The sequence below is a fragment of the Mugil cephalus genome, chromosome 18, assembly GCF_022458985.1.
Source record: "Mugil cephalus isolate CIBA_MC_2020 chromosome 18, CIBA_Mcephalus_1.1, whole genome shotgun sequence".
Lineage (NCBI taxonomy): Eukaryota > Metazoa > Chordata > Actinopteri > Mugiliformes > Mugilidae > Mugil > Mugil cephalus.
Window position 1 is genome coordinate 6,319,745 of NC_061787.1, and position 16,929 is coordinate 6,336,673.

The 16,929-nt window shown below is 41.1% G+C and overlaps 1 long non-coding RNA gene across 2 annotated transcripts in view; it reads left to right on the top strand.

Moving 5' to 3' along the window:
- Positions 1 to 1,349: 1,349 nt before the first annotated feature.
- LOC124995926 overlaps positions 1,350 to 16,929 on the top strand; it is a 54,999-nt gene continuing 39,419 nt past the window's right edge. For both annotated transcript variants that reach the window (XR_007110776.1, XR_007110775.1), the window contains exons 1-2: positions 1,350 to 1,431; positions 14,016 to 14,085. This is a non-coding gene — a long non-coding RNA (uncharacterized LOC124995926). The remainder of the gene's footprint in view (positions 1,432 to 14,015; positions 14,086 to 16,929) is intronic.

The following is a 16,929-nucleotide window of genomic DNA, read 5'->3' on the forward strand; positions in this document are numbered from 1 at the left end:
TTTCATAACTTGAATTGAAAACACTAAAGTGGCTTTTAGGTGTGATGTCTATAGAGTGCCTCCTGTCTTAAATCTGTGACCAGTGCCTGTCTGGAAGTTCTGCAAGGACATGGGGGCTCTGGACATCACACTTTAAGGTTAAAGTGGCGGTGCTTAAAGTCCACCCAAATTGAAGTGGTTTTATTTTGCCAATAAATATAACCTATGAGTTGGAAGACCAGCGACCACAGCGCTAAATTTGTATCATGACGATTTTTTAGCTATTCTGTTTTAGCTGAGTTCAACTGTAGTGTGGCAGACGACTACTTCATTATTTTTAGAATCTGCTCTCAAATGTGTCTGCGTAGATTTGTCTGAAAATGAATTATGTGGTTTTGACTAAGCTCTGAAGCATAATATCCCAGATAAATATAGCAGATGGATTACTGTATGGAGTCTCCTTTAAGTCTTTAAAGCAAGTGCCTTATGCGCATTATGAACTCACAAAACATGATGTTCCTTTTTTGAAATGATGTACTTAGACCGACACTGGCTTTACGCTGACTTTGTCACCAGAAATGTGTTGTAAAACCATCTTTGTGTAAGTAAATACAATGTGGTAAATTGAAATACCACACAGCAACATCAGGTTGTAAAAATATTCCAATGAGAATCTTGTATCTGATTTTATACACCAGTTAATTGAGAGTGTTCCAAAAATACTATAGTTAACAAAACTACTAAAAAGTAAAACTGCAGTGTGAAACAAACATTTTAATAGGGAAAAACAAAACAACAAAGTCAGTATGCTGTATACTTGCAAACAATAGTCAAAATAAAAGCGGCATAAAGCATAAAAATGTCTGTTTATTTCCTTTCTAGTAGTTAAATTTGTTAACGCAACAAGCTCTTCATAATTGTTGAGTTTGCAGTGGATTTTTCTGAACTTCTAAAACTAGAATTAATACAGAAAATCATAAAAGCAAACAAAAGCTAAAGCTTGTTAAATAAAAAGATATTAAATAATAGAAACGAGAAAACCAATGCTGACAAGAAAGTAAATATTAATAGATTAAATTGGTCTACTTTTTTCCTTATTTTGCGTTCTGGTCTACACACTCCGGACCAGTAGGTGGTGGTATAAACTTACGCGAAAGCACGATAGTCCATCAATAAAGGCAACGAAGAAGAAGTATTCCCACTTTACGTAGTTTACGCGTATATGTTTACGCGCTTGCCGTGGTTTAAAATGGCTGCAGGTGGGCGGGGCTTACCAATTAGCCTTCAGGTGTGTCACTGCAACCCAAAGCCTCGAACTTAAATTGGGTCAAGTAGCTTTCTGCCTCTTTGTGTTGTGAAAACTTGTTATTTTTTTTTTTCTTTTACTAAACAATAATTACAACGCGATGAAGTCCGGCTCCTGTTGTCTGGAACAAACGCCAACAACTCCAGGTAGGTTCAACTTCCCACTACCTCGTTCTCTTCTTGTAAACTTTACACCGAGATAAATGCAAAACAAACACACAAAATGCTACAGTTTTGGTTTGGTTTCAGTCAACACTGTCCCACAGAGCAGCGTAATTGATTACAGTGCTGCTGACGTGCTGCAGTAAATGTTGCAAGGTGCAGTTGTTGCTAATTTCAACTGTGAAGGAAGTTTCTCGACAGTGAAGCTCGATTCATTGACTTTAAGATCAGTTCAGGAGCTGAAAGATGATTTTGGTTTATCAGACGGAGAATAATATCTACAAATTAGGAGTTGTATTAAGAGTTAGGGAGTGGTTTTGAGCAAAATAGAGAATAAACTGGTATCCTACTTTGATTTGCCAAGATTTGCACATAGAAAAGGATTTGTGGAAAACTGTAGTGGATGATGCAGGGTGGTCAGTTAGAGAACCTTTTAGTAAATTTACACACTACAAAATCATACAATATTTGATTATACTCCAGTTAAACTGGGACTTATGGAGAATAAGTACTGCTGGAGGTGTCAAAAGGGCGTAGGTACTTTCCATGTGTTTCTTCTCTGTGGAGGCAAGTGATTAAATGTTTTGGAGAATAGTTGCACAAACCACTGCCAGAATCTCCCCGGCTGTGTTCCAAACAAATTCAATCATTGATAGCAATGACTAATAACTACCAAGGGAAATTTTACGAAGTCTCGTCTGATTTCTTAAGGTTCATAAAAAGTGAAATGTAATGGACTAAACATATACATTCTAGCGTATCTCATTTGTGTTTTAAGTGCTAAGATATGTTGTTTGTTGCATTCTAACACGTGTATTTCAAGTGTCTATGTTGTAGAAAACTTTAATTACATGCAGCATGTCTGACTTAGTGGTGTAGCTTTAAATGATAAAATGTGAGATTTTTTGTTTTCACATTAAAGCAGTTGATGCAAAGATCATCTTTGCTAGGACGACATGACGCGATGATTTGTGTTCTCCGTGATTGCAACATGGTCGAACCTCCAAACCAAGTGAGACTTAATGGCAAAATGCGAAGATGGGCAATTGGTTTGATCCTTGGTGGAGATTTTGGCTTTGGGGTCTCGTATGATCGGATTAAATCTCTTTGATTCATGAGTGAGCTCACACATTCCCCATTGCTTTGTCAGATGCGGATTTTAATTTGAGCCTCACCTGATGGATGCGGGTAATTTATGCTGATTAGAAATAAAGCATCATATTTTCCTTTATCCCCCCTCCTCCTCCCCACCACCGCCACCACCCCACACCCATCTGAAGAGAATATTTTTTTATTTTTTTATTTTTTTCCAGGAGGGTATATAGGCAGAGCAGTTGATTAGTTGTAATGTGGCTGCTGTACCCCACAGGCTGAAATTTATGTCCTCCATTTGAACTGTGGCTGCGTGTGCTGTATACATCAGGTTTGTTAATGAAATTTGTCGCCAGGAGGGAGTCGGTGGCTCCGGTCGTTCGGCGCTTTGACACATAATTGTGTGAAATCTAACCTTTCAAACTTCAAGTCAGCACAACTTTAATTGTAGTATTAATATAACCCACATCAAAACATTATTCACCGTGTTTCTTTATGGATTATTGCTCTCAGAGTGTTGATAGAACGGAAATAATTACCAGTGTTTTATTTAACTGTCCGGTTGCTACACAGAAATGGATGGAAAACAATTAGTTTAACATTGGTCAACTGTGTCACCGCGTAGCAGCGCTGCTGTAGCTGCTGTAGCTGCTGAGGGGGCGAGCAGCAAAGCGAGCTGCTCTGCTGTAACATGTGGACCCGTGTCTGCTGCTGTCCTCTCCATCCCGTCTGAGAACGCGTGACTGGCAGGTGTCAGGCTTGTCATAGCGTCCCAGGCTGCTGTGGGTGAGCTGTTTGGGAGGAGGGGAGGTGGAGGGGGACAGGGTGAGATGGAGGGGAGGGACGGGCGAGCGAGTCTGTCATTTCATTCAGGCTTTTCTCTTTATGACACGCAGCCCCGTATTGTCTATCAGTATCAGCAGATGACTGACAAAGGAACAGCTCAGCTACAGACAGATACACATCAGGAGTGTGTGTGTGTGTGTGTGTCTTTGTGCTCTCACGGATGAATGCATCGAAGTGTTGACGCATAAAACAATGCCATGCCCCTGCTCTGCGACATCAGCATATCCTCGCAGTTATGACGAGGCCTTGCAGCGCCAGCACACAGTACAGAACAACCGAGCCCGCTGCCTCCTCACCGCCCTCTCCCCTTTACGCTCGCTCGCCGACTTCAACTCTGACCATCAAAATGCTGACCGCTCTCCAAAAACTTGATTTCACAAATGGAAAAGCAGCATCTGCTTTCCTACAGCTTCACATATGGCGGCCCATAGATGCTCATATGAACTGAAGCAGGTAAGCACGGTAGGGGATTGGCCCCCGGAGACCTTGGAACAGAGTGGCCCGGCCCGGGGGGGACTCTGACGGGCCGCTCTGCAGAAAGGGGCGAAACTGGCCTGAGCCAGATGAACCTGCATATGAAATGAGGCCACAGAGAGAAAAGTGGAGGTTGTGCATCTGTTGTGTGATAGGCTGAAAAGGCGAAACACTTATTTTAGTGCACATTTGTTAATTAAAACTACTAATAGTTCATCTTACAGAACCAGATTTAGAGAGAAGTCTGTGTTGATCTTTTATCGTGGAAATAATCTTTTTTTATTTTTTATTATTGGCTATACAGTGAAGTCATTTAAGCATCGTAAAGGGTGAGTTCAAGGACAGTGACAGAGGTTAACAACAGTCCATTTTTGAAGCTGAATAATTAACTACTAATTTGTGGAGTGCTGTCTCGGCCTACTAAGCCACACTAATTCCCATGGTTTATGTTCACTTCTCAGGCTATTTCATGGCTGCTCGTGGTTTTTTGCCACATGAGTACGTTTGCGGGAGAATTTTTATTAGTGTGTCCGCACCGTATTGTCACAGCGAAAGGCCAGCTGGTTTTGTGGTAATTTGGCACTGAGTGTTCCTCCCTCAGGTGGAACCAAGGCTGTTTTAGGTGTTAGCTATATAATCTTTTTTTTTTTTTCGTTTGTTTACCCTCCCCTCCCTCTGGTCTCGGTCTCGTGGTGACGTTACCGGCGGTCACGACGTGACAGATCGTCCTTTGGGAGTCAGGACGAGCGCTTACAGCTCTTTTGGTGTCGATGCCTCCTGTCTGCTCTAATTTCCACCTCCCTGTTCTACCTCCCGCTCTTGCTCTGTGCTCATCTCTGCTCAGGACGTGTGCATCTATTATACATAGGGTGAAATGGGGCACAGTGAATGGTGGCTGGAGAACACACAGATAGCTCAGGCTTTTAACCTTTACGTACGTCTTTCCTCTACTTTAAAACGAGCGTACAGATTCGCACGCGCTTGCAGGCGCTAGCAAGAAATTAAATGCACTGATACAATCATTATCGGTATCTGCCTGTGGGCAACCCAGAGCAGAAATTTGTAATGATTGCTAATTGCCTTGTTAGTATGAAAACAAAGCAGCGTTTTTTTTTTTTTTTTTTCTCATGCTGAAGGGCTAAATTATGAGGAAACAAACAAGTGGAGGGGAACATGTGAATAAGGATGTTTTTACATGAGCATCTGTGGATACAGCTGCTGCTCGCTCTGACCAGCCTGCCTTATCCTCTCTGTTTCTCTCAGGCTCAACAAACAAAGCCAAACAAGACGGCATCCTCATGTGCCTGTTCTGGGTAAATGTTATAATCTACAGGCCGTGTTGTTCAGAACACCAGTTTTGTTTTCAGTGAGCAAATACTAACTGTTTTCTGTGCTATAAATCATTTAGTTTAAAACACCTTAATCAGTGAGGGGCAGCATTTACACTCACTGGCCACTTTATTAGGGACACCTTGCTAGTAAAAGATTCGACCCCTTTTACCTTCAGAACTGCCTTAATTCTTGGTGTCACACTTTCAACGAGGTGTTGGAAACATTCCTCAGAGATTTTGGTCCATATTGACATGATAGCATCACAGAGTTGCTACAGATTTGTTGGCTGCTCATCTATGATGCAAATCTCCCGTTCCACCACATCCCAAAGGTTCCTCTACTGGATTGAGATCTGGTGACTGTGGAGGCCATTGGAGCACAGTGAACTCATTGTCATGTTCCAGAAACCAGTTTGAGGTGATATGAGCTTTGTGACGTGGTGCATTATCCTGATGTAAGTAGCCATCAGAAAATGGTCCACTGTGGTCATAAAGGGATGGACATGGTCAGCAACAATACTCAGGGAGGCTGTGGCATTTAAACCATGCTCAGTTTGTACTAAGGAGACCAAAGTGTGCCAAGAAAATATCCCCCACACCATCACACCACCACCACCAGCCTGAACCGTTGATACGAGGCAGGATGGATCCATGCTTTCATGTTGTTTACACCAGATTCTGACCCTGACATCTGAATGTTGCAGCTGAAATCGAGACTCGTCAGACCAGGCAATGTTTTTCCAATCTTCTATTGTCCGGTGTTGGTGAGTCTGTGTGAACTGTAGTCTCAGTTTCCTGTTCTTAGCTGACAGGAGTGGCCCCTGGTGTGGTCTTCTGCTGCTGTAGCCCATCTTCTTCAAGGTTGGACGTGTTGTGCGTTCAGAGATGGTATTCTACATTCCTTGGTTGTAACCAGTGGTTATTTGAGTTACTGTTGCTTTTCTATCATCTCCAACCAGTCTGCCCATTCTCCTCTGAGCTCTCACATCAACAAGACATTTTCATCCACACAACTGCCGCTCACTGGATATTTTCTCTTTTTCTAACCATTCTCTGTAAACCCTAGAGATGGTTGTGTGTGAGCAGTTTCTGAAACACTCAGACCAGCCCGTCTGACACCAACAACCATACCACGTTCAAAGTCACTTAAATCCCCTTTCTTCCTCATTCTGATGCTTGGTTTGAACTTCAGAGAGTTGTCTTGATCACCTCTATATGTCTTAATGCATTGAACTGCAGCCATGTGATTGGCTCATTAGCTGTTTCCGTTAACAAGCAAATGTACAGGTGTACCTAATAAAGTGGCAAGTCATTGTATATAGATTTGTGTTACGAATGGATGTTATCACTAGTGTATCCTCTTGCAGTGATGGTGACAAATTAGTTTCCTTTGGAACACAAGTTTAGGAGCAGCTTCCACGATGAAACGTACGCTCTCATGTTGTTTCCGTGGTTTATCTTTTACTCGGTCTCTTCCCTGGTGAAGTGTGTTTACCTCGGCAGTCACCTGCCACCGCAGGAGCCAGAATGAGATTCAGCAGCCTTTTGTCCCAATCAGCTTTTCCTATCAGGCTAAATGCTCTCTAGAGACGGGCCTTATTACCTGACACGATTCTCAGAGTAGATAAATGGCCGCCCATGTCAAAAGCCGGACCCTGCTTATGGGGGCTGGTGGGGCCTGGTGGGGCAGGTGGGGGGGGGCTGAGGAGACAGACAGCTCGGGGCCCCAAGAGATGAAAGGAGCCCACAGCCTTATTGACGTTTTAATCAAAAACAGTTAGCGCTGCGTCAGTCTGTTTGCAGGCAGCGGTGCAGGGAGCCCTTTCATGTGTGCCGACTGAAAATATGCAAGGATTGAAATGCAGACCTTGCCGACATACAATTTACCTGCTGTCAGTCTGTATGGGCCCGTTTTATCATGAGGGCTTGTGGTGATACCCCCCCCCACCCCCCCCTTTACATCTCCTGCCACCTGTTTCTACCTCAGTGAAGCTGCACGGTTCTATTATATTTAAAAATGGACTTATTTATTTATTTCTTTATTTTTCTGGTTGTCTGTGGTGAAGGTCTTCTGAGGACAGTAGGTTCAGTTTGCTCTTATGGAAATTCAGAGGTTGTGTTCTGTTTTGAATGTTCTGCACGATGATACAAGCTCTTTTTTGGTTATTTACTTTGTGGTAACTCCGATTGTTGGATGGTGGATCTTTTTTTTCACACATTTTGACTTGTCATATTAGGACAGGTGTTGTTAACAACATTAACAGTGGCTGTGTTCTAGTCAAATTTCCCTGTGAGCCTTGTCATTGTGACTTCAGTTACCTGAGCTGCCCTTTCACTGATGTTAGTTACCGCTGATATGATCAGTCATCTATGACAGGACAAACACCTCTTCTTCTTCATGGCACGGACACCGTCAGGTTGTCCCTGAAACACTCAGCGCGTAGTCACTGTAATTAAAGGAGAAATTTGTCTGAAGCTTTACACAATGAAGACACTGGTAACCAATCATTTCTCATGTTGTAATTGGTCACGCCGATGGTGCATTTCTACCGTAGAGATGATCTGAATGGTTCCTAATGAGGATGATTGTAGTGCATGCTGAATGGTTTTTAAAACCGTATTAGCTTTTGAAAAGGCTTCTTTCCTTTTTACCGTATCTACATTTACAGTGCGCTGAAATAATGTCTATTTTTGTATTTTTTGTTGCTGTTGTGTAAAACCTGCATTAAAAATACAAGAGGGTTTTTCATCTAACATGAAGCCCCAAACCATCTGAGAAGTTATCTTTGGAAACTGTTTGCAAAAGGTCGGCGCTTTGGTCACAGACTAACGGTGTGTTTCATTTACCTCGGAGAGCGGAGTTATCGGCGTTCCAGTTACAGAAGTTAGAAAACTAGATGGCCGTGTCCATGGACATGCTTGCCTTGTCCGAATACAACTCTGTGTGTTCAATGTTTACATCCTTTAAGTGCAAAGTTTTATTATTAAAAATATTATTGCTATAATGTTGAACTAAATTTCAGCTATTTAAGCTACACAAATTGTAAATCGAACAGATAACTTGCACCAACTCATGAGTTTTTTTTACTAGAATTATTTACAGTGATGGAATTTACAAAACCACATGAGGTAGAAATTTATAAAAATATTCAAAAATTGTTTAATTTAAACGTAGAAAAAAATACACTATTAATCACAGTTTAGCCACGATGATGTTTGGCTCTGTTTTGGTTTTACCGGGCTGTTATTTTTAGCCGTTGTTAGCGCAACATGGACCTGTAGTTCCCATATAACACATGAAAAACTTTTACAATTACACTGTAACAGCATTTCAACATACATATGTGGAAAAATACTGTCTGTACGACCGATTTAATGCAACAAAAACTAATCAGAAGTGCCAATAAATGGAATATTACTGGAGCTTCTAACTACTGTTTACACACGGGGCGGCCATCTTGGAGACTAAACTCGGGGGTAGTGAGGATTGTACGACTTTCAGAGTAGAAAACGCAGCATTAATGCAGCAAACCTCAGTCTAAGGAGCTTTAGAAGCTGCCAATCATTTAGTGAAACTGGTTGTGTAGTAAGCAATTTGGTATCCAATTTGCACATTAAAGATTTTTTGTTTTTTATGAGTTACCTTGAGATGTGCCCGTAGCTAGTGGTAGTTCTTCCCAGGACACTTGTGATTAACACACCTCAGCTACATCCAAATCATATGGCCTATTACTTTACCTGTCTCATATTTGGATTGAAGTATGATACAATATATGATACATTAAAAAGTTACTTTCCATCATTTAGACTTAATAAAAAATAGATCAACTCATATTCTCACGAATATGAATATGAATAACAACAACTGAGGACACTGAAGATGTAATTTCTAAGCTTCATTATGAACAACATGTGCCATAGGTTGTTTAAAGTCAATAAAGGTAGTTTACAGGATTATAACAAGCATCAAACATCAATAGCAGTATTTCTCTCAGGATCATGGAAAAGTGTAAATAATTTAAATGTGCATTTTTATATTTTTGTTTGCTGCATGACATTATGAAATATGTATTTTAACCTACTTCAGTCTTAGTGTTGACTACAGAATCACCTTCTAGTTGTGAAGGTTGAGTCATTTTACTTCTGTCACAGTCAACGTTATACACCAGGAATCCCAAACATTTGCATTTGTCTTAAATTATTTACGTTGCATGCTTTAATCTGAGTCAGAGAATGCAGCGAACGGTTTTTCCACGCTCATAACTACACGTCTAATTGTTAAACACACTCCGCTGCGTTTTAAAGATGTTGTCACAGACATTTCATCAAACATTAACACGTGCTGCCGATGATTTCATGCACTTCGCTCTTAACATCTCGCTTTTAATGACGCTCTGGGAGGGGAAAAAAAAAAAAAAAGGCCTTAAAACTAATCAGAAATTACAAAATGATAATGGAAGGAGGGAGAGTAGGAAACGGCTCCACTCCCCGACCGGTCATAAGTTGATCATCTTAAGCTCCGAGCTGCAGGTATGCGGTGACAGCTGCTTAATTTGCTTTTGTCACCGGGGTGACTTAATCCTGTAGCTGGCCCCAGTGACAACGGCCTCACAGACGGCTGAGAGACGGAACGGCACTCTGGTCGCCCGTTTACAGATGCAGCAATAGAAACCAAGGTCACTTTAATTAACTGCCAAATTACAATTTAAACGATAATACTAATCACTCACTTTTGCTGTAGCAAGAAGCCACTAGCTGTCATGTTAATTTAAGGCTGCGGGGAAAATGGACGTTTCCACCTCTGCCTCACAGTAGGTCCGTGCTGCCCAGCTTTCATTGTCTGTGTGTTGCATAGAGACAAGGATAGAGATCTTTTATTTATTCTCCATCTTGTTCTATATTCTCCTATATATCTTGTTATTGATGGTACTTTCTCCATTTATGCCTTTAACTAAGTATATAAATGAATAATCGCTAAGAATTTCCTTAGCAACTTGACTAAAATGGTTGCTGTTTTGTTTGAGGTGTAACTTTAAGCCGAAGTTCAACATCTTGAGAAATATAAAGGATGTGCATTTATGTCACTGCTGCCCGGGGCCCCGCCCCCTGAGTGTCAAAAACATGATGAAATGTATCGATAAATACAGAGAAACCTGGAAAAATGTGGATTATCAGATCAAATTAAGGACAATTGGACTTGACAATGATCCATATGAACTAGTATGGATTAGGAAAAAAGTGGATTAGCCTCAGTTTCAGTTAGTTTCAGTTATGATAAATGTAGCTAAATAAAAGATGCTAATTCTAAGAGCTTTACTGAGAAGTAACGTTAGCTGTACTATACTGTAGCATTAAAAGGAGCGGTCACAAATATTCTGTTTATTGTTTTATTCTTTTTTATCGTTGGAACTGAAGTAGTTACTGTCGGCTGTCAATACACCAAAACTACAACATCAACAGCCCTCCAGAATGTAACTTAAGGAGTAATTTAAGGTATAACTTCATCAAACAAATACAGCATAAATTAATATTACCTGCACTAAATGTGACACCAGGTTTCTGTTGTTTTTTTTGTTTTTTTTTATAATGCAGCGACCCATTAACTTCTCTATTCTTTGGGAGTCGGAGATCTCCGTAAAAATATATCTCTGACTGCTTTTCATATCTAAGTCGATCCACACAATAGATCTTCACTTTTTTGTAAAAAAGATTTTACAGTTTAGACACTATTAAAGCCTGCGATTCAAACTAATGCTGCTAATGTCCGTGCTCAGTGGCCGTAACCACGGTGACTTCACTTGCTGTGACGTCACATTCTTACCTTCTGTTGTCGTCAAAAGGGGGGAATCTGACGACCTATGTTAACTGTGCGGCTTGGAAGCTGGCGAAGAGAGTAAAAAATGCTCCTGCGTTTGAGTTTTCAGACGAGATGAAGTTGAAACGGGAGAGGTGCCATCTCTTTGTGCCTTTTGAACTTTGCCTGATCGCTGACTATTCTGACGGGTTGTGATGCAAATTTAATGTGCTGAATCCATCCCAGCACTCATCCTAACACTGGCAAAGGGCTGTGTCATGGGTAAGGGATAAATTAGAATTTTGGCCCACTTAAAAAGAAAATAATAACAATAAAAAAAAACACATTTTACTATTTTACCAACTACTCTCAATGACACTGAATCCTGTTGTCTTAACCTTTTGTCATGGGCTCTGTCATAGAGCCTAGTTGGGCACTGATAGGTAAGCTGCAGACTAGGGGATATTTATTCAAGCCAACCTCTACCCCATTACAGTTACTGCCCATCTGCCACTGCTGCCACTCGGAGCCCTCCTAAAGGTTACTCATTTACATATTGGGGGGGGGCGTCCACTGATAACAGAGTTTCAATCAATCAGTGCTTCATGATTAGTCCCATGTAAAATCTCAGCAGTTGGTTAAAACTCTGCCTGCTCGCCTCGTTGCCACTTTTCAGATGAGGTCCTGGAATGCTACGACGGCTAGCCGCAAACAACTGAACGGAAAAATTCATAATTCCTGAGATAAGTTATGACGGGGGGCCTGAAATTGATTTATTATTGTGATCGTTAGCCATATGGCACAGACTGCTTCCCCCCCCCCTCTCGCTCCTAACACTCAAAAATCTGCGATTACTGGGCTAGGTCAGTTCAACCTTTACCATTGAACAAATGAATCTCAGTCTAATCAGAAGCGAAGGACAACAGAGAAATTAACTCGTACTTCCTAAAGCTGCGTTCAATACAACTTAGTGTCCTGCTGAGTCTTATTATTTATCCTCCTCTCCTTATCTTATTTATTTATAAAAAAAATCTTATGTAGTATAATCTTTTTGCATATACTTTGTATTGTTAGATTTTTTTTTGTTTCTTTCTTTGTTCCTTAAAAGTATCTTGTACTTCCATGTCATGCTGCTCACTTGTGCCTCCATCGGGGACAAATAAAATTTTCTGAATCTAAATTGATTCAACAGATATTCAGCAACGTTAGCTTTCACAAAGAGTAATGTTTGTGTCACTTGATGAGCTCTGATTTGCTCTTAACCAGCTCATTAGCTAAACGAGTGCAGCTAAATGCTCGGTTATGCTAAGCACCTTGTTGATGTCTTGGTGCTGCTGGACAGGCTGTGCTAAATGAGCTCGTAGCAATATTTTGCTCAGATCGCCTGTGTAAGAGCAGTGAGGCCTCTCTGTGAATTTGTCACTATAGGAAACAATATTTATTAGGAGTGGGGGAAAAAATATTGATATGGCAATATATCGTGATATATAATTTATTGCAATAGATGTTTATAAGAAGCCTATTTATTAGATCACTGTACCCCTAACAAAAACATGTCGAAACTATGGAGATTTTGAGTTGTATGTATGTAAATGAGCGCCAAAAATATTCAGTTTACTGTAATTATAGAAAAGTGACAAATTTAAAATCTGTTGAGGACCCCTAAAAAAACACCCTATTTTTTTTTTTTTTTTTGCATGCATTGCTACTAATCATTGACATGTCCAAAACTCTAATAATCCCCCCAAGAAAAATCCACTTCACATTTAGATTATTGAAAATATTTCAATTTTTGTCTGTGTATTTTTTGGTATTTATGATTAGTACTGAAGTGGATTAAAAGATTTAGGTAAAACAAAAAAAAAAAGTAGAAATAAAATATTAACGTGTGCTATTTTTAGGGCATTTTTGAAGAGGACACTCTTGTCCTTTAATGGTAACAATGTAACAATTTAGGTTACACAGTGTAGAAGTGGAGCATTATGGGATTTGAGTTTTAAATATCAAAATTTGCTGAAAAATACACACATTTGCCAAATATGATGGCAAAACGCATAACTACCACTAAGTTATCAAAATAATAAATAAATAAATAAATAAAATGGAAGAGGACACTTTTGTCCTCATCAGGGCATGAGCGTTAACTAATTGTGTCACCCTAATATTCCATTTTTTATTTTTTAATTATGCCCTAGAGTGTTGAACATTTTACCAAAAGTTACAAATTGAGACTAAGAGCCATCGTCATGTTCTCTTTCTCACCGAGGGGCTGAATCTCTTTAATAGTCCTACACCCTTTTCGACTTTGTTCGAGACGCTGCCACCTCCTCATCATTCAACCCTCCTGAGTCGTATCAGACAAGCAATCACACCAAAAGTTAAACCTTTAGGAAGAACCTATTTGTAATTATTTGCATGTGGCCTTCCAACATTTACATTATCATTTCTGTCTTGTAATAATTGCCTCGTCCTCCCATTTTGCTCAGGGCAGCGTTGTATTAGATTGTAATCTCCAACACTGTTTCCTGACACAAACTTGATGTGTCACCGTGATTGGCGTGGAGGAGATGACATGACAGAGCTGGTTTTGGGGGGACTGACGGATAGTTGGCAGGTTAAGGCTCCCCTGTTGGTTGCAGCGCTGCCTCGGGACAGTCACCTGTCAACTCAGGTGAAGGCTCGTCATAGCTGACGACTGGGAGCAGCAGAGTGGATATAATGGGATGAGCAGACTGACACGGACGTAGCGCAGGACTCCCTTTGTCTGTCGGCGAAGGGGTAGACCTTGCTTCAGTCAAGTGTGCCACCATGCTGAATAAAGAGCATAACGAGTTTGAGCAACGCGAGTGATGTGTAGGCGTTTAAATTCTCACTGAACAACTGATTGAAGTTATGTTCGGGCCTTTTAATCTTCATAGTCTGGAGTTTATAACTGAATCATCACTGTATTTGATCAGCTATTTAAAAAAAGTATAAATGCACAAAACAAAAATAATACAGATTGTTATTTCTTCTTTTCTTTCTTTACTCAGGTGTTAAAGGTGAAGTGACGTCGTACCAGAGTTCATCGCGAAGAACCGGACGGACTAAACGTTCGAGCCGGTAAGTCCGCGCCCGTGATTTTCTCGGGGAGACGCGGTCTGGAAGTGTCGGCATGTGTCGACCCAATCACTGTTGCCGTTTTTGTCGAGTTTCCTCAAAAGCCCATCCTGCCAAGCACAGAGGGAGCATGTGTCCATCAAAGTCAGGCTGATGCGAGGCGTGAGGGCTGAGGCCTGCTCAAGAGATGGAAGCGTGGGACTGACTCATGCAGAAGCTCAGGAATCAGAATGTCACTCTCAGCACAACACGCTGCCACAGTGCATCAGCCCATACCGACTCCACGGAGAAACTTCTGGATTACATTTAGAGACGGCGTGTAGCACTCTCAGGTAGTGAGCAAGAACAAGATACCTGTTAAACGTTAAATAACAATATGTAGTGTAATGTTTAATGGGATATTATATGAGGCACAACATCTATAATCAATGCATTACTTGCAGTAGAAAAAGAAGGTACAACAGAGAAACATTTGTTTCTTATGGCGCTATAAGACAGAGGTTGTCATGCTATTGATTAGCTTATGACGCCAAACACTAGTTCAGTGTCTCCTTTTACGTCTGAGACACTCGTAATATAAACCTGAACAGAAACATTATCTTTGTGGTTGAAAATAACCCAGTAAAAAGGACAAAATGCAAACCATTTTTAAATTTAACGATCAGCTAGTACCTTTCAAACTTTCAAAATTCAAAAAAAAAAAAAAAAAAACACATTAATAGTTAATTTAGAAGTGTAGAAATAGATTATTTTATTTTAGTGTACCTTTGAAGTGGTGCGTCGGATGATCTTTTAAAGTGTCCACCTTTCCTAGTGGCGGTGGCAGCTCTGTATATTCCTATCAGATCATGTGCCTCAGACCCGGGGGGCCCTGTGCGTCCATCAGCGAGGCCTGTCAGTTATGAGGTACGATTTGTATTCAAAACTTCTGTCAAAGCAATGCCACTGGGGCCGTCCTTCCCTCTGCGTTACCGCCCGAGTCACGCTACCCCCGAAGCCTCAGCCCTCGCCTCAGACTTTCCCGTCTTCTTAATCATCCACCTCATAAATTATGGTTTGTTTTTTTGTCCTAAGATTTAAAACCAATAAACGCTGCGGAAACTTAAGTAACCAGAGAAGGCGATTGGTCTCTCCAGGCTGGATCACATGAAAGCGCTACCCACATTTTACCTTTCCCTCCGAGGGCGTGTTTAATCAGTTTGCAGTCAGGAACCTCTTGTTAATTAATGAGACTTACACGAGAGATCAGCATTAAACACACCGACGTCTTGCAGATTAAGAACTTCAAAATAATACAGTTTGCTGTAGACAGGTTAACAACAGTGGATGCCTCGAGGCTGTGCCAGTATTAATTCGGCGTTTTATTTAGCGCGTAACTGGGGGCATCTTAATTCTCTAAATGACTTTTTAAGTAGTGCCTCCGCTCTGCATGACCCTGCTGACTGACAGGCCATTCTAATCCCCGCTCACAAGGGGAAACAGCCTTCGTTTGCATCCTCTGGTCAGTTTATTTTGCTCTGGCTCACAACATACGGCGCTTAACGCTCTCATAATTAAGTAGCTGAAGTCAAAAATGTTTTCCCCCGTTCTGAGGATAAGCTGAAACCGAGGATAGTTGAGGTCAGGCTAATTTTATGAGATGTTTTTTATTTGAATAAAGAAGAGCAGACTAGAAATGATGGCGCATTTGGATTGATTAAATTGATAATATAATAATATAATATAATAGCTTTGTCTGTTGTTTAACAGATTCATTTTGATAAAAGTAGCTTAAGCGCTCGACATAAAATTATATACAATATTGGGGATTCTTGACAGTGTCCCGGCTTGCCGTTTATCCTCGTCTTTTCTAGCCAACTGGGTGAAGGATACTCTGCCTGTTTCCCCACCCAAACTCCAGGTCCCATCTGCTCACAGAAAGGCACAACATTTGTCAAAGTAGACTGGATAATGGCTTTGGCATCCTTATTATAATCTCAGCATAATCTTCATTTGTCGACTTTTGGCATCGAGACACTTCTGGGTTTGGAAAAGCGGTCAGCACTCTTGAAGCGTCCTTGTTTCGTTTTCATTAGCTCAAATCTAGGAGTGAGAGCTTGTTTAATTCCGGTTTAAAACGTGGTGTTTCTGTGTGTGTGTTTTGGAGGCACACACAGAAAGCTGGATTTGTTTTCCATCCCACTGTATTAGCCTGAATAAAACTCCAAAAGAAAGCGTGATTTTACTTCACGTTTGGTCTGATTGAGGCTCTTTCCCAACACTTAATCATCTACTGTCACATTACGAGTGTGACGTTAGTATTAGGAGCTACAATTAGATAAAAGAGAAACTGCAGTCGAGCCACGTTGCCGATGTTCCTGCCCAGTGAATAATTGTAACAGGGGGGGGAAAAAAAAAAAAGCAACAAGCTAAAACAGACTTCATTTCCGACTTCACGCTTGTAAAGACAATACAGGGACAAACTTCATATTATGTTTCGCCATTCTCCATTAAGATTGTGGCTCTCGGCTGACTACTGCTCCCCCTGTATGTGGGTCACATACACCGTTCCCAGCTGTGTAGCCCAGTCAGCTGTGCCTTTTGCCATGCCCGCCAACATCTGCTCCACAAAAACAATATCCAGCTTTTAGCACTCAAATGGAGGTTACACCATATGCCAGCAAGCCACTTAGTTTCTGCCAGGGGAGCTGGGGCCTGGCCGCACTCGTCGAGGAGTGCGAAGGAGAGTGGCGCTGGGATGTGAAGGAGAACTCATCTTTTCCTCCCCTTTTCGCTTTGCTCTCGTTCTTTTTTTTCTTACCAAAGTCTTCTGTTTCTTTTTGCGTCGGCCATTCTTTCTCGCGTCCT